The following is an 18,893-nucleotide window of genomic DNA, read 5'->3' on the forward strand; positions in this document are numbered from 1 at the left end:
TGTGTGTGTGTGTGTGTGTGTGTGTGTGCGCATAGTGAGCTATCAGGAGCGTGGGTGGAGGGGGTGGTGGTGCTGGTGGCACTAGATAAACTTTTTGCATCCTGTAAAGACATAGGAGCGCACTGCAAACATGCCGATTCATGAGGAATCCAGCAGTCTGAAGAGTGAATCAGAAAAATAATGGTGACCATGTATAACCATGTCTCTCATCAGCCAAACATGCTGCTGTGAAAGTGAAACAACTGTGTCAAGTAATTTATGAAATTACATGTAGGCTATAAAATGATTAGTAATGATAAAGTTATCTCTGCTTCCGGTTAGTAATTTTTCTTTGTAAAAGGTAGGTAGATAGATAGATAGATAGATAGATAGATAGATAGATAGATAGATAGATAGATAGATAGATAGATAGATAGATAGATAGATAGATAGATAGTGACTCAACATTTTACTCTTTAACAAAACTCTTGCACAAAATGTGAAGGAGTTAGTTGGTGAAGAGATCGGCTGCTACTAGATAGTTTCCAAGAGGGCATTTGAAAAGCTTATTCAGTAATTATAAGTAGATCACTTAATTAGGGCGATTATTTTACAGTTGAAGGTCGTAGGTGACAATTGTTTCATCATACTCTGACATTTTAAAGAATACACTTTTTATTTATTAATTAAAAACAATAACTGGCAGATTAATTATCAGTGATAATAATCATTCACTGCAGCCATGACCCGCACTATAAATGCTATGTGCAAACCTCTAACTGTCCTGCTTTAATGTAAAAGAAGCTGAATTTTCAGTGGGGACTTGAAGGCATCACACTGTTGATTACAGTCTTGCCTACCTGGCTAGAGAGCAGTATGTGGGGGACAGGGATCATTTGCATGTGGATATTGATTTGGGATTGTTTGGCACAGTGAATGGGCCGGAGGGGGGAAGAAGGGAGCGTGAGCTGTTGCACTTGACGTGTCTTTGTTGTGAGCGTCGCCACATACAGAGGTGGAATCAGTGTGACAGGCGCAGAGAGATGTATTCATAAAAGCATAATAGCAACTGTGAATGCAAAGAATCCCAGAGTACAGCTGGCCTCCTGATAGGCCGTCATAATTTATGGGAAATATCCCAAAAATGCTGCACCCTGCAGCCAGTGGTGGAGTCTTGGACAAAAAAGAAGAATTTAATCTAGTTTCTCAGTCTCAGGAGGGCCGTGTGGGAGTGGGAGTGGGGGAATTAAGAAAAGTCTTTTACCTAGCAACTGATGCTGGAGGAATTCACTGTGCAGCTTCATCTGACTCTGTTTCTTTGTCTGTTTCTCAGTGTTTCTATGGCAAAGTGTTGAGCAACAGCTATGGAGGCGATAAGAGGGAGCTGTGCTTTACATCTTGCTCTCCTGTCCCCCCCCCCACTACCTAACAGCCCCCACCCCACCCTACCACTCCACCACCACCATCCTGTATACTGCAAAGCTCTGACCAGAGGGTTGTACCTGCTTCTCTGAGTTTATTCCCAACAGTTGTGTTTACCTTTGAAAATCAGCGTTGTCCCCTCAATAGATAATTACAATACAGTGTGTCATTGATTAGACAAGCCTCTCTCTCTGACACACACATGCATTGTCATTCACACACCTGTGGCGCTGACACTGCGGGAAAGGAGTTGGCCCTCCTGTGCTGTTGACTGAGGCCATGTCCCACCCTCCTTCCTTTCCTCCCACACCTCTAATTCACCCTCACCCTCACCCTCACCCTCACCCCCTCCCCTCCCCTATACCCGCCCGCCCCCTTGCCTTCTGGGGGCTCCAGTTTCACAAAGGCCCCCTCAAACCGCAGAAGAACGCCATGGCTCCCCATGAGCTTTTGAACCCCTAAAATCCAACCACTCGCCCGCCTCCACAGCTGCCCCTGACGCCCCCTTCACCCTCTCACTGCTCACTCCCCTGTCCTCATTTATGAGTAGGAGTCGAGGGGGCTGCTCAGTTATGGGTTTAAGTAATTATAGGATGAGTGGAACTAGGGAGGGGGGGTTGAGCAGAAACCCTTTGATATCGTCCCTCTGCCATGTTGATATGAAACGATAAGACGTGCATTATCTGAGCTGTTGAATATGTATTGTTCTTTGTGGTGCAGCACTAACAGCTAATGCAAAGAGTAAACTGAAAAGCAAAGTGGACTGGGCGTGCAGTTTGGGGGGGGGGTTGTGTGTGTATGTTGGATAATGGGGGAGGGGGGTGGTGGGAGGGCTGCCAAGCACAGGTGTAAGGGAAACTTACAGCAGCAGCAATGGTGAATGGGCAAACAGCAGTGCCATTGTCTCCACACACACACACACACACACACACACACACACACACACGCAAAGTGCAACAAGTGTGGCCCTGAGCTGAATGTGTGAGAGCAGGACAGAGGCTCATCTGTTAGTCTGATTATCTTTATGTCTGGGACCAGCTGCACAAAACACCTTAAGTAAAAAGTGGACTTAAAGTCTAAGTTGAAGTTCCTTAAAAGATTCTTTTAATTTCTACCTGAAGGTTTCTTTAAATCTAAGAATTTACAGTTTACTCATTATTAGTCTCACACTTAAGGAATCATTTAAAGTGCAGAAAACATCTGAAGTGAAGATTGTCCTTAAAGTCTTAGTGAAGGTTTCCTAAAAATGTGCACCTAGATAGTTTTCTTTTAATCTTATACTTAAGGACACACGTAAATTCAGATAAACAGTGGTACGAAAGTAAGGAGTTATGGCTCCTTAAAATAAAAACAGTTGCACAAAACACCCTTAAGCACAACCTATGGGTTTCCTTAAAATGTCTATCTGTTCAAGGTTTTCTCATCATCTTGTTTTATACACAAGGAATCACGTCTTACAGTAAGTCTATTCAACAGGTGCTGAAAAACACCAGAAGTTAAGACTGCCCTTAAAGTCCGAGTTGGGGATCATTAAAATGAAATGATAGTATAAATCTTAAACTTAAGGAATCACTTAAAGTTACAAAACTCTTTAAGTTAAAATGTCCCTTAAGATAAAAACACCTTAAATATTCCAGTGAAGTTCCCGTAACCTTTAATGCTGTCAGCTTCCTTGGTAACAGGTTTGAGTTAACAGCAGAAAACAAACGAGATTCTTTGTAACACTAAGAAACTCCATCAGCAAAGGAGAAATTAAACCTTAAGTGTAAGACAAGAAGAAAATGTAAGGTGCTTTCACGGCTCTTCCACCCCCACCCCTCCTTCCTGCCCCTCCCAACACTAAAAACAACACCTGATCTTGTTGATCCAGCTACGTTCAGGCCTGAGAAAGTAGTTCCATGTGGCTCCATGTCAGATTTACTGCTACCCGATGATGCTGGTGGTGGTAGGGAGGGAGGGGGTATGGGGTAGGTTAAAGGTGCACCAGGCTGTTGGCTGAATTTCAAATCACTGGAAAGCTGCGTTCGCTCACAGCCGATGGAAACGATAACGTACAGCATGAATTTTAATCTTGAACGACGTTTAGTCTGAATGTCCTCAAACGTAAAAGGCTTCACCTGTCAGTCTGGAAACCACACATACTGCCACACACACACACACACACAAAAAAAGGTTGGTTTGGGGGGTCGGTACATTGTATATGTTATACCTTCAAATGCATGTGTGGTGGTGAACAAATGTTGGTGGTAATGTGGTCGTGGTGTGTGTGTGTTGAGGTGAGAGGCCGAGAAGCTGGAGGGTGTGTGTGTGACCTACGTGTTGAGTTGTAATGTAAATGAACCATGTGTGGTTCGCTGCACTGTGGTCATTTGTATTTCAAACAACCGAAGAGGCCGAAGGGCTTAGAAGGGGGGCCGGCAGGGGAGGTTTTGGGGGGGGGAGCAGGAGAGGCTCAGGCGTTCTTGGACAGCTGAGACGTTCAGGGACGGCTGATGCTCAGACTAATCTGTAACACTCTCAGTGTTCAGCCTGAGATTCAGAGTTTCCTCCTGTCACATGTTGTTTGTCTTTTATGAGCCGAATGCGTTCTGTCCATCACCTTACAGAACACGTTGTTTTAAGAACTGGTCAAATAACAAATAGGATGAAGAAAGTCATTATCAGAAAGTCAGAGTTCCCACCTGTGTATTAAAGGAAACTAGGAAACAGTGGTTGTGGTTGTTCTCTTTCCCCGTGCCACAGTTGGTCTGCAGGTCATCAAGGCAAATCTATTTGAATATCTCATTATCACACACAGAGGTCACTGTGTGCTTCATGGAAATAAAAGAAACATCAAAACAAATATTAAAGCCACTATAAGAAAACAATGTGGCTTAATTCTTCACTATTACAGTTCATACTGGGAAAGATCATTAGAGTGAAGCCCTTTTTTGCAGTGAGTGATATTTACATAGAAGATGAGTAAAATACTCGATAAACAAATGACAACAAATGAGACAGACAATAATCAATTATAACATAGATTATATTCTTAAATGACCAACATTACCAATGAAATCAACGCATAAACGTCTGTCAATCAACAGTCCTGGTGTGATGAGGTGAAAGGTGACGTGGACTATAGGTATAAAAGTGAGAGATGATGGAAGTTTTCCAATAAGTTTGTAAATAAACAAATATACATGTAAATCAGGCTACACACACACAGGGAAAGAGAGAGAGGACTATCCAACATTTTCATATAGGAGACAATGATGAAGATTATAAGCATTATCGGTCATGAACTTTAGCAGGGCTCTTGACAACATCAAGCTGAAGCATCTGTTGACGTCTGCATTATCTAAAACTGATAAGAAAAGTTGCCTCCGTAGTTTCTTTTTTGAAATATGAAGTGATTTAAATTATGAAAATTTGAAAAAAAAAAAAAAGGTTTTGAGTTGTTTGCACCTTTGATGCACCTTGCCTGGTCACAACTACCTCCTCCTATAGTTTTGTACTTCTTTAATATTATCTTAAAGCAGAAGTAAGCGATCCGGTCGTTTTGGCTAATGCTGCGTTCCAGGCAACCCACTCGTGTTTTTCCGACCTGTTTTACCTGTGAAAGTCACTATAACGGCCACTCGTAACTTCCGACCCGTGAACTCGTACCAGATCGAACTGGTACGACTTCACAGGTCGGAAAAACACGAGTTACGGGCTGCCTTGAACGCACCGTCCTCGTCCCTACGTCACCACATTCACGCGCATCCCTTGGCTGCACACACAGCCCTGCATGCCGTTCTCTCTCCTCATTGGATAAAACTTGTTGGATACGAGAAAAGTTTTCTCCTCGGCTCAGAGCAGAGCAGAGGGACTGAGAGACCCGTGTTTCGGTCCAAACACTCTATGTAAGTGATTGCTGTCGGAAGATAGAACTATTTAAAGCAGAAGTATATATTTGTTAGTCTTAAATAGTTATACCACTTACTTCTGCTTTAAATATTCATATTTGCACAATATCTTTTTAAATGTATTTATTGTGTGGTCTGCCACCATGTTGCAGTTGTGTAATGAAAATGACCTTTTACTGTGGTGGTGGACAAGCTGCATCATTCTTGATTGATTTATAATTAAGGGCACCTGTGAGTGCTGCATTGTTTGCCAGATCACACTGAGGAAGGGCTAGACCCGAAATAAATCTTTAAACTTGGAGTGCTGTTTCTCACATTTTTTGAACTGTAATGAAAATGAAAACATCTGAGTTCGTATTATATTTGTACTTTTTGCTGAAGACACAGCAAATCTTTTGCCTGAATTTTTCTTTTCAGAATTGAGGCTTTTTTTTTTTGTTCTTTTTTTTTTTTGCCTGATTTGTACTTTTCATCAATCCAGATACAAAACTAAGTGTTTGCAAAGTATTGGTACTATTTTTACAAGAGAGTTATATGAACCTTCAGGATGTCTAGTGCCAATCACTGGCTGTCCAGCGTTCAAATTAAACATGACGTTTTGTTAACATGCAGCAAAAACCTGGAATAAACTGCAGGTGATGTCAGATAAGCCCTACCTACAAATATGTTTAAGTCAAAGCTTAAACTCGTCAACTCAATAACTATCTTATCTTTAAAAAAAAAAAAAAAGTAAATCTTTGCAGCTCTTCTCTGCACTTTTGCTGTTTCAGAATTGTAGATCTTTCACTTTTCATATCCTTTCTATTTACTTTTTTTTATTGTAAATCATGTTTTATATGTTACTACTCTGCAAATTGGCCTCATATATGAAAAGTGCTCTATATATAAAGCTGCCCCACCCTGTATTTAAGCCCCAGTGTTGAGAGACTGTGACTGGACCAAAGACTTCCGGACTCTAAATGTTTAGGTTTCTCCTTGACGTCTCCATTAGCTTTTATCTGTGGAGGAAACTGTCACACTAAGCTTTACATATGAGCTTTATGTATCTGTAATTCGGACTGCACTACTCCTTCCCCATGTTTATAGGAGACACGAGTCAAGTGGCAGATGTTCCCATTTCCTCACCCAAGTAGAATGAGCTGTTCCTTCAGGCGCCATCCTCCTCTGCTCTGTCCATATCGAGTGTCCGTCCGCCTGAAAGCCTTTGTGGGTGTTCAAGGAAGCGCAGAGGACGTAGACACAGGTCAGTGTGAAGCTGAGGCGGAGGAGGAGGGTGGGTCCTCTCTCCGGGGCTCAGGCAGGAGCTGGAGGCCCCTGGGCCGATCTGAGGCTCCATTGAAAGCCACCTGTTGATTCAGTTCCAGATGACCCGACCGGGCTCACTGACACCAGATCAGGTGGAGAGGGGAGGAAATGAAACGAGTGAAAATGAGCTTTCAAGCATTTCTCCGTGCATTCCTCAGTGTTTCTGAGTCACGCTCACAGGCAGGTTTTACTGGTGCGATGTCTGATATGGTCACTATTTCTGCTCACTATGATAGCATTAGCATGGTGACACTAGATGAGTGACCCGATGAGTAAATAAATGAAAATCTCTGTCATGGTGTTCCACAGGGCTTTGTTTAAGGCCCCATTTTAATTTCTCCTGATTATTCTACCTCGGCCATCCGTCCTTTGACTTTTATTTCCTGCCTCTTACCTGAGTTCATGGGTCACAATGGCAGAAGGTTAAACAAGGCAACCAACATGTCTGACATCTTCCCATCGAGGTCTTTCAGGATGGGGAACTCAATGTGATGGTGTACCGCTCCATCTGGTTCTTGTTTGCTGCCAGATGGAGGAGCCTGGAGTTCCTTGTCCACACTGAGGCATTGCTAACGCCCCAACCACTTCAAACGGCTTCACTTGATGTAAAGGAGCAGCAGCTTTTCTGAGGTCCTCACCCTGCTTCACCCACACACCCTGTAAGGAAAACTAATGCTGACCGCTCATAACCACAGCTTCATTCTTTCTGTGGGTCATTACCCGAAGCTCATGACCACAGATTGGATCATAAATCTGCAGGTAATTTGAGCACCATCTACAAAATAACAGAACACAGCAGCATAAACATCAATAGAGCCGTTTCAGTGAAACCCAGCAAACCCAAAGCTATGGACAGTTTGTCATAGTGAGTTTCTCCAGCTGTTGGAGGTGTAGCTACTCTGCAGTCAGTCTGTGAGAAACTGGTCTGAGACACTGCCTCACATGTAAGAGCGGTGGTTGGTGAGTTTAAAGATCAACAGCAAGATAAACACTTGTAGTTTCCGTTCCCCTCCTCCCTCTGCGCTCTCTGCCAGCAGCAATTAGCAACAGGTGATTGACAACCCAGAACAGAGATTTCATGCTGCACTGAACCCACTTGGTCATGTGCCCAAGATACAAACTCACTGTGAAAGCAAAGAGCTTAAGACCCTGACATTAAACTGATAAAGTAGAAACTTTACCGGAATCTCTGCTGCTCTTTGACTCAAACAGCTGCGCAGACAATAATTATATAATAATAATTATAATATATAATAATAATTAACTTGGTTGAGTCTTCGGTTGATGAGTCAGGGGTGATTCAAGCATTAATTCCTTTCTTTGTGCTTCCTTATGCTCATAAATCTCTGTCATGGCCTCGGTTTATAGGTCTGATATTGATGTGAGCTGCTGCCTCCACACCGTCACTCACTCTTCATTATTACACCTCCATTATCTCCAGTTGTAGCTGTCAGCACTGCTTGGTCCTGGGTATGTGTGCTCCCACCCATAGTAAGCCACTGATGTCACCTCAGCAGCACCTGTCCTGGTGGTTGAAGACCCCCCGCACAACCCTACACTCCCACCCCCCTGTGGTTTGTGGTTTGCTGAGGTCGGCACGTCAGGCATGTCGAACCCTGACTCCAAGTAATGAAGGGCTATTATGCCAATGAAAGTGTTGGGACAGCTGTGTGTGTGTGTGTGTGTGTGTGTGTGTGTGTGTGTGTGTGTGTGTGTGTGTGTGTGTGTGTGTGTGTGTGTGTGTGTGTGTGTGTGTGTGTGTATGTTTCAGGGATTTAATCTCCTTCATATCCAATGAATTATTTTCCTGATTGTTAATAGAACCATTATACAATTCTACATATCTGCTCCACTGCATCCGCTTAATAACTTAACACCAAATATAAATAACAAACCAACTGAGTGCAATGTTGCAGGCAAGGCGTGAATACATAAAAAAAGAGAGAATTAAAATGATAGCAGTAAAGATTTATAAATGTATTCTACTGCAGTAATATAAGGGTATTAAAGGGATAGTTAAACATTTTGGCAAATTCACCTATTGCCATAATCCCTATAGTCATAGGAGTAGGTTCATTACCTTAAATTATCAGTGCATCTTGTTTTGAGATTCGCAGGGCAGAGACGCAAGCTGCTCAGCGAACACAATGGAGGTGAATGGTACAGGTCCCCTGTCCCTCATCAAATACACAATCCAACAACTCCAAAACGCTGTTGTAACCTAGTTGTAACCTGAAGATTCACCACACTATGAAATAATCAAGTGTAATTATTATGTAACATTACGACACATGAAGCAAACACTCAGAACTACTTGCGCTTTTGAAATCACTCAGCCGAGCAGACATGTCTGGAATGTAGTTCCGGCTGCATTTGCCTCGAAAACAACTCTGTCTCGTAATGTAACATGATCAGCTTAGTGCTATATATATATCTTTTAGTTCTCTGTTTAATTTCATTTGGGGGTAAATCATGCATTAATTCTTTCTCTTGTTCTCTTAGGTTTTTCCTTGGGAAAGATTCCCAAGACATTTTCAAAGTGCTTTTCTTGATCATCTAGTGTGTTTCTGAGTCATAAAAACCACATCTACGTGAAAGACTTTTAAAGTGTGGTCAAAACTGCAAATCAAAGCTCATCAGTGATACAATATGACATTGCAGCAATGGCAGAGTCAAGAAATGTGCATCAATCATCAAGATTATCACCGTTGCTGATGACAGGACCAGTTTTTCATGTGCTGTCATATCTTGAGAAGCAGCTGAACTTTGTTTTGTTCATGCTCACAAGGCTGCAGACTGAAGGGCTATACAACACAGTAAATTATAGAGGAAGCAATAATAACAGTTACAGCAGGTGATATTGAGACATGAGCTGTATAGCCTGACAGTAGAAAAACTAGAATCGCCTCCTTGTGGTTGTTTTCTCGTCCACTCAGATAGTTCCAGTGGACATTTGTTCTGAATGTGAAGTAATTCTTCCAGACGAAGTCTCGAGATATCACGTTACAAGGCCCAAACCAGGTTTTAGGACTGTGAGCTTTAACCTGTGACCACCAAAACAGAATCAGTTCATCCTCGAGTCCTAGTGAGTGCTTGTGCCTAATTGGAAGAAGTTCCACCAAGGCTTAAGCGAATTATCTCACAATGGATGGATTAACATCCTGAAAACAATTACCTAACATGGAGTCAAAACAGTACAATTTTTTCTCTATTTACCCTCCATCCTATTTAACCCCTCCTTCATCTTCTCCATCATCCTATCACCTCTGAGAGAGGGTTTGGAGTGGAGCCACTTGAGGGGGGTGATGAGGACACCCCCTGGTCACCTGTCTCTCCTTTGGAGGTTTTCTGGGCATGTCCAACAGGGAGAGCACCCACAATTCACTGGAAGGATTATACACTGACACACCATTTTATGAGGTAGGCTAGTACCAGGTTGGACCCTTTTGCATTCAGCACTGACATACTGTAGGCTAATTATTGGTGGCACTGATTCAATGGGGAGCTGTAAACATTTTTCAGAGGTTTCAGTCCATAGCCTATAAATGTTCATATTGATTCAAGGGTCCATGTGTTGTGGTTCACGGCTCTTCTGCCGACCTCGGTTAGTGGTTACATACATGAGTTACTGTTGCATTTCCATGAGCTCTTAGTACTATTCTGGCCATTCTCCTCTGACCTCGTTCATCAAAAAGATATTTTCTCCCAGAGAACTGCCGCTCACTGGATATTTTCTTTTTTTAAACCATCTTCTGTGACCCCAGAGACAGTTGTGTGTGAAAGTCCCAGTAGATCAGTAGTTTCTGATTTACTCATCCAACAACACAAGTACAAGCACTGTAAGAACTCACAACACAACAACAACAGAAGTGTCTCAGGAACACCGAAGACGAAGACTAATGCTAAGCTAACAGTACATATTAGCAATAATATATCATGTGACACTGACGTCATGAAAAACCAAACATATCCACCTTATTTTCAAACCCCTTTAACAGGTAGCTGTCTTCACAACTTCTGAAGTCAAGAAGCACTGAACTAAAGCGCCCCAGTCGGGTCTGTCACTTTTTTTGTGTCCCTGGAAACACTGTGAGTATTACGTTGTTTTCTGAATTTGTGTCTTTGCATGTATTTCTCCCTGTTGGAGAGAGGGAACCTCCTGTGAGCCTGCTGCCACTGCCACCTGACCCGGATAAGAGGAATATGATGGATGGATGGATGGATGGTAACTGGTGAACTGGTTAGGCTGGGCAGCAGCAGTGGGACAGTAGTGGTTGTAGGTCGCTTTGGTTCCAGTGAGTGCGGAGATCTTATGTTTCTCTTTTACTTTCTGTGGTAAAAAAAAAAAGTTAAATATTTGTGATGTTTTCCAGTTTTCATTCCGTCATGAAGATGTTGAGAAACTGACGTAAACTGTAAAATATTTGACGGAGACACTGGAAAGTCCCCACGCCTGAATCCTGACACGCCTCGGCTAAGCCAGAATTTAAAAAGAAGAGAAAAGAGGAGTAGCAGATGAGGTGATGTTGTAAGGTGAGGTCTGTGTGTGTGTGTGTGTGTGTGTGTGTGTGTGTGTGTGTGTGTGTGTGTGTGTGTGTGTGTGTGGCCAGATTTGAAATGCCAGCATGAGAGATGGTATCACTTTACTTCCTTGCTTACAGAGGAGGTGCCAGGCAACTGCTGCTGGTGCCAGAGAGGTAGAAGCGTCCACGGTCTCTCCACCTTTCGCCGCCATAAAAACACTGAAAACGTCTGTGCAGATGGCATGTCACCATAAACACACACACACACTCACTTTTGCTTGTCACAAGAGGCTGTTGCATTGCAGTGTTTAGACCCCCTCTCTCCCTGCAGCTGTTACATCCATACATACACTCAAGTGTGGGAATGCTGGGTGTGTGCGAGCATGCTTGCATGTGTGTTTGTGTTTGTGTGTGTGCATGTGTGAGCACGTACTGTACAGCCGTGTGCATGCATGTACCGACCTGTTTGCTGCGTTGGAGGCGCTGGATGTGAGCAGGGAAGGAGCAGCTGCAGGTGGAGATGGAGGAGGTGGTGATGAAGGTCGTGGAAGTGGTAAAGATGGTAGTGTTGGTGGAGGTGAAGGTGGATGCGGTCAAAGTATTGGAAGAAGTGAAGTTGCCAGAGGAGGTGGTGAAGGAAGCCAGGTCGGTCACTGTTTTCATGAAACACTTCTGTTGTTTTCTGAATTTGTAGCATGTTTGTGTTTTTGCATGTGTTTTCTTAAGCTGCAGTGAGTTGAGCTTTCAGGGCCACCGTAGAATACAAACCAACGCTGTCAGCTAAGACTGAGACGAGAGCCAGAGAGGAAAAACTCATTGTTCAACACTTTGGCTTCTTCCATTACACGACCTGAATGTAAAACAGGTTTCATCAGTGAGAAACATTTGAGAGCAGCATCTGCTCCACATTAGAGCTGCTGCACCTTCAGGCAGCGAAGCTCTGACTCCAGCTCTTGGCGCTGGCGGCAGCGGAGCCGTTTGATTGGCCCATATGTGACTGTGGTGTCAGGTACGATCAACTCACCTCCATCCAGACAAATCTCTGTGCACAGATTCAGAAATGAGATCATTAACCTCTGCTGTCACTTTGGTCTCCTTTATATACATCACACAGACAGACATCAGCGCGGCTCGGTCCATGGGCAGTACGACACTTTATGGGATTTTTCAGCTGCGTCCTGCAGCTTCTATGACCTTCTAGATCCCTGCAGCTGATATGTTTTCTTGTTTTAAAAAAAACCCAAAACATACATTAATGTTCCACTGGAAAACCAACTTAATATGGCTCCTTTTTTCTACCTGGTCACTTTGAAACTGCCACAGAAATGTAACGAGCAGTTGAGCAAGAAATTGTTTGTTCTCTGTTCAAAGAGTTGCGGCTTCTCTCGGTGGACGTTTGAAAGCAACGTCATGAGTCTGGGAAAGCAGAGAAACTTTAACCAACCTCCTCTAAGACAGCAAAGTGGCCAAAGAATATCACCATTGTCAAGAGCCTCTGAGATCGAGTTTACATAAGTGAAAAGACTCCAGAGTCGTTCACCAGGACATAAATCTGTGTGAAACTAGACTTTGGTAAACGGCCTGAATCTCTGGTGAGACCGCAGCTTTCTATAAATCATAACATGGCTGAGGTCTGAGGGCGGCACTGATGTTCTTGTAAACAGTTTAGAGCTCGTTAGTTCCCTGGATGCTCAGCAGAGGACGTTCACAAACCAGCAACGCACAAGGGAGAACAATTAGCCAATACATAACACACACACACAAACACACACACACACACACACACACACACACACACACACACACACAGACTGGAAAGTACTGCTTCCTTGTTTTTTATCTCTTCAATGTTTTCCAGTATTAAAAAATTCCAGGCCCATAATTTTCCTTGCACGTGTGCACTAGTCGAGCACAGTGAACAATCAACACATCCTGACTGGCATAATGGGTCTTTGTCCTCCCCCCTCCACCCCACCACCACTGGAAAACTTCTTCAAAATGAGTCGAGGAACACACACACACACACACACTTACAGACCTGAATCCAGCTTCCCGTGCACACACTCCCGTGTCTCTCACACTTATTCATGCAGACTGACAGACGGGGCTGTGGAGGCAGAGAGCGGTTAAACCCAGAATAGATGGAGGATGAAGAAGAAGACGACACCACGCAGGCCTGTCTGTTATTTTCCCTGAAAAGTGAAAGAACCGCAAATCAACTCTCACTTCTCCCCGAAGCCAGATCACGACCCAAAACCCTGCAACAAGACACACACACACACACACACACCACACACACACATTGTCCTACTGTAACACGTGGATCACAGCAACACATTTGAATGCAACAGAGACAACAAGACTCTTGTACAAGGCTAGTAAATGGTTTATAACCAGGTCATTGACGCTTAATAAATCATGAGTTAACATAAAACCATAACACTTTTCTCAGTAACACTGAATTATACCTACAGTGCAGTAGCTATTATAGTCTTTCCTGGTGTTTCACACTTTTCTAAAGAACTTTTAGAAATGGATGATAATGAGGTCATTGATCTTGTTGCTATCAACAGCTAAGAAAAGCATTTACGGGTCAGTAAACACACCAGTGTGCGACTGTATGAGAGTGAGCAGATAGATAAAAGGAAATACACCAATTTTTAACAGTTGGTATAAACTCTGGGTATTTTATTATTATTGCCAGAGTATTGATTGTTTTGTCTAGTAAAGTAGGTGCAGGAAACAGAATAATGTACAGGCACAGTGTTTTGAGTTCAGCTCGTGTTTTTCCTGTAAAAGGGAACAAAAGTAACTATATTTATTTTAGACATCATGCACACTTGAATTATGTCTGTTGTTGTTTGTCTTGTGCATGTTGTGCTACTTTTATAATTCTGTTCATTGTTTGTGAGCCAATTTTCCAAATATGTGGACAAAAATTGATAACTTTATTGTTGCTCTTATTCCCTTTGGTATTATTACTGTTATTCTTCTTGTGAAATTGTTATTGTTGGTGTTATTTATACTCTTGTGCTTAGTCTTATTCTTTTTCTGATTGATAGTGTTTGTTCTTGTTGTTATAAACCACACATAATTCCTGTGTAAGTGTAGTTTTATTGTGAAGTGGTGCCCATACCTCAGACTGATTGTACATGTGTAAAGCTTTTAGGTCAAACTATAAAAAAAAATATTATGAGAAATGGGATATGAACTTCATCACACTTATCAGGTTTCAACTGGGACAGGGAGCTGTGATGTCATAGGCCGTGTTGTGTTTATGAGGCTCGAGTCTCAAGGGCGGCGGTCGTATAGCTCCACACCTACGTGTACTCTGACCCCCCACCACTGTTTCTGACCATTGTCCACAGAAACCCGGAGCGATCACATCACTGTGCGGCTGTTTGCGTGACACTGACCTTTCATATTCAGCCTAGAGAAGCATTCTCACTTTAGCTGGACAGGTGTTATAAGTCAACTATGTGTCATAGTGTTTGTGTGACAGTTTATTTACAGGGTCAGAGATGGATGGAGAGTAAAAGTGCACTGAGGCGTGCTGAGGAATTTATACATCAATGGAAAATTTGCAAAGAGAGCGCCCTGTAAACATTTAGAAAATTACTTAACAGAGCCTTTGCATTCATCCTTTGCCCCCTCTACTTCCTGGTTGTAAGGCTGTGTATGGCCTACTAAACCACTAAAACACTAAACCAGAGTCTTATCGAGCTCATTCTTTAGATCTGTGGTCACATCAAACACTTTAATCTCATGTATTAAAGCCTTTAACGTCAGTGTTTATCTGCAACATCAGTTATTTTACCATTAGGGAACAGTAAAGTAACAAACAGGACAGTCTGTGTGACGGTGCCTCATCGAACCGATATGGAAATCAGACACGCCCGCATCATGTTTTATTAGGAAACCCTTCACCGCGCTTGCTGTTCCCACATCAGAGCCTGTTTTGTCAGTGCAGCATCTCACCTGTGCTTCACCTATGTTATCCTATAATTATGAATGGCCACAGTCACACAGGTGCTGTCAGTAAGGTGACCAGGTCCCAATACACCAAAAGTGGGACAAGGGATATGTTTGTTCATGTAGGCTAATCACATGAAAAAATAAAATAAAAAATAATTGTATTACTATTCCCCCCATTTTTTTCAAATGCTTTTGACATGTTTTGTTGTTTTATTGTATGTTCATTTAATGCCTGGGTTGCAGAGCGCTTGTATGAAAGGAACTGTAATCAAAGTTCATTATGATTAAGGTAAATATAACTTTTTTAAACAGTAGTTCCTGCATCCTTTTTGTCTCATTGCCTCATCTCTATAACAATAGGAAAGCATATATTTTCACATTTCACACTGAATAGGTAGGCTTCTGCTTATTGTAAACTAGGTAAGGAGATGATGAATTTAAAGAAAAATTCTAATCACATTAAATGTGTCATATTTTACACTTTCTGGCCTCCTTCAGAAGATGTATCTGTGGTTTTAGGAGCCAAAAACCATCTCTGTGTAGTTTCATATCTCCTCTCTCAGGCTCCTCTCTGGAGCTCTAGTAACAACAGGTCTGTGTCGGCCAGTTGGGAGAGAGGAGGTTCGGGCTTCTCTGCTGATTGAACCCCAGGACAAAGTAAAAACTTTAACTGAAATCAGTCCCTCCTGATGTTATTGTTGGGACGAGCCAACAAAGAGACGTCTCCTCTGCTTCGAGGTTTGATTCACATGACACGTTGAAATTCATTAAAAACCTAATTCACAGTCTTGGCAGCAAACAAGTGCAGTTGACAGCAATAAATCCAAGTGTCACACGAGGGATTCGCACAAACACAAAAGTCGGCAAATGTCTGTGTCTTGGAACAAATCACAGCACGGCTGAATCAAAGTTCATTCACAGCTGAAGAGGGAGGTGAGACAATGTGATTTAAAGTCACCAATCACAGTTTAAGTGCTCTTGTTGTTTGCAAAGATTTAAAATCTTAGGAAATATATGATTAATTATCTTGTCTTAAAATGTAGTTATCTCTGAATTTAAGGTATGTTCTTAAATTGATCACAAAAGTGTCTTATATGCCTCAATTAAATAGGAATGGTTGAAATAAAAGGACAGTGATTTTCACTCAGACTTACATGACCCCAGCTTCTCAGAAATGATGTCAGCTTGTTTTCCTATTTTTTCTGTGCTCATAATTAAGAATTTTGGAAATTTCAATTTGTACGCTACACATGTACACTAATGTTGTCTGGTGACTCTAAATTGCCAGTAGGTGTGAAGTTAAGTGTATGAACATTGTGTGTATATGTTGGTCGTGCATAGACTGACTTCCTGCTCAGGTGTCAGTGTGGTTTCTTATTATTGTGCTGCAGCAGGTCTGGTATCAAGTAATTTGGCCTAAAAACCTGTATTTTCTACTTATTTCCAACCTTTGAAAACTGATCGAGCCGACTTATTTCTAGACTTAACCAACTTAAGATGTCTTGTCAAGTAAAATGATCTTGCAGCATGGACAGATAATTTCAGTCATTTTCTCCTCTTTGCCTCTTAAAACAGAGACATTACTTCTGCCTGTTGTTACAAAGGCTCCAGTTTCAGCAGAGCCTCTTTTCTATGAGTCTGAACAGCTTCTCTAGCTTTTAGTCTCCTGACCGACAGGTTGATAGTTATAATGGTTAAAGGTCTAAACAAAAGCTTGGGGATGAATGTGTGTAAATACATTTTTCCATTATCCCCGTGTTGAGTCATGTTACTTTATTGAGCAGTAGCTGTTCCATCTAATCCCGCTGCTGTTTGTTTGTTTGTTGCTCCTTCTTCAGGTCACCTGTCTGTTGGATGCACAGGTCAGTCAAATATAAATAGCCTATGCACAGTACTAATAATAGTAGGTGATTTATTCTATAAAAGCCTCCCATTTCAGCTGGTTCATTCTGTGCTCTCATGTCAGCACAAATTGTCCAAACACCAGCAAGGAATGTTGGGGGTTCGATGCCAAAAGAACACAAACAACAAAACAAGCACTTATCAGCGTCTGAAAAAATAGAAAAACCCAACCTCTGGATTTTCAACATTCTTTTCGCTTTTTCGCTAAATTTGGGCTTTGGAAATGTCATATTGTGGCAAAGAATTTAAGAGAAGACCAGGTCAGAAATATGAATGGATTCTACTTTAAGGACAAGGGCACGCGACTCCTCCTCGTGCTCGCCTTGTCGCTCAAGGCAGAGCCTGTAATCTTAAACCCACTGTGAATATGGAGAAGAACACGGGGGAAACAATGTGACGGGATGTTGAATCTTCAGTTTCTTTTTCTCTCGCCTTGTCATTTCGCCGCTGTGTCCCTGCCTGATCTTCATCTTCTCCTACTTCTTCCCACGCAGTGCAAAAGCGCCTCAATTAACATTCCAGGCCTGCTCCCGCCAGGGCACTGTAAATAATTTATGCCTCACCTCTTCTGCTTGGTCAGACTTCTTTTCTTTCTACTGTAGGCATAATGACAGGAGGGAGAGGGTGAGTAAATCATGGGTGTGACCTTCTTTACCCTCCTTTGGATGCTCAATCACCAGCTCCTGCTGCTGCGGCTGCTTCTTCTCACTGTCATCCGTCCTCCTGTTTTAAGGGAAGCCTTGACCTACTGCCATAGACAGTTGTTTTGTCACAAAAACAACACCATGACTTCACAGTGTAGAAGTTTACACTGAAAGTCCTGCGATTCCAAAAATAAAGATGCTGTGGCCGTGACGACCAAACATTCCCAAACAGACGTGTGATTGCCTCTGAATCCCAGCAGGCCTCCCTCTGGGGAATCTGCCGGCTTCTGTTGCCTACTCCTGAATTTGATGGGTGCAGCCGGAAACCTTAATGTTCAAACCACAGTCTTAAAATTCCCAAAACCATGGAGCTGTTTGCCTCAGGGATGAGTCTGTAAGTGCAGCTTTAACAGCCTGGTGCTCATTTGTCTCACTCCACCAACATTTAATATTCTTCTAAAGGCTGAGCAAGAAAAAAAACTTTTGTAATCTGTCAATACCATGAATATTTGACAACACCAGCCACTTGTTATGCTTATGGATGTTTTCATCATTTCTCAACAATAATACTGACCATAATTTAAAGGGACAGGAGTGATTTGCATCTACATTTTCAAGTTGCCTTGGTGCAAAATGTTTTCTGACCAAGACAGACATGTTTAGACGTACAAGATCTTCCACAATTCCCTCTGTGGCGGACCAGAATTAAACACAGGTCTTAGAAAGGAAAACAATAGAAGTCAATCAAAGACAAAGCTCTGAGTTGCTTGAGGTGTTTTTACGATCCAAAGACTTTCTCCCTTCTCGGGTGAATTTTCTTTTCACACGTTCAAATTAAAATAATGTGGGAAAAACACAGCCTCTGCTCCAGGCGATACAAACTCGCATAAAGACAAAGTCAGAGCCAACATCTTACAGAACAAACCAGTTTTACACTGAACTGAAACTATAACTGACATCCCTGTCGCACTAATTCACTTTATCTCAGTCATGTCGTTCAGTCAGACACTGACATCTTCTGACTGCAGAACAGACTGCAGCACCAACCAAAGGTGATGAGATCTGTCATACGTAGCAGGTTAAGTATTTTCACGTGTTGTAATTCTAGGAAAGTGTTGCAACATCTTGCAGAGACACGAAACCTGAAGTTTTGAGATAGTGAACAGAGCAGATAATGAAGCTTGTAGATTGTAAATTGAAGTTTTCCTTCAGTTTAAATCAACATAACTTCCATTTCTAAAGAAAAAACACAA

This window comes from Trachurus japonicus, chromosome 7 (assembly GCF_045865225.1).
Source record: "Trachurus japonicus isolate A0001 chromosome 7, Traja_1.0".
Lineage (NCBI taxonomy): Eukaryota > Metazoa > Chordata > Actinopteri > Carangiformes > Carangidae > Trachurus > Trachurus japonicus.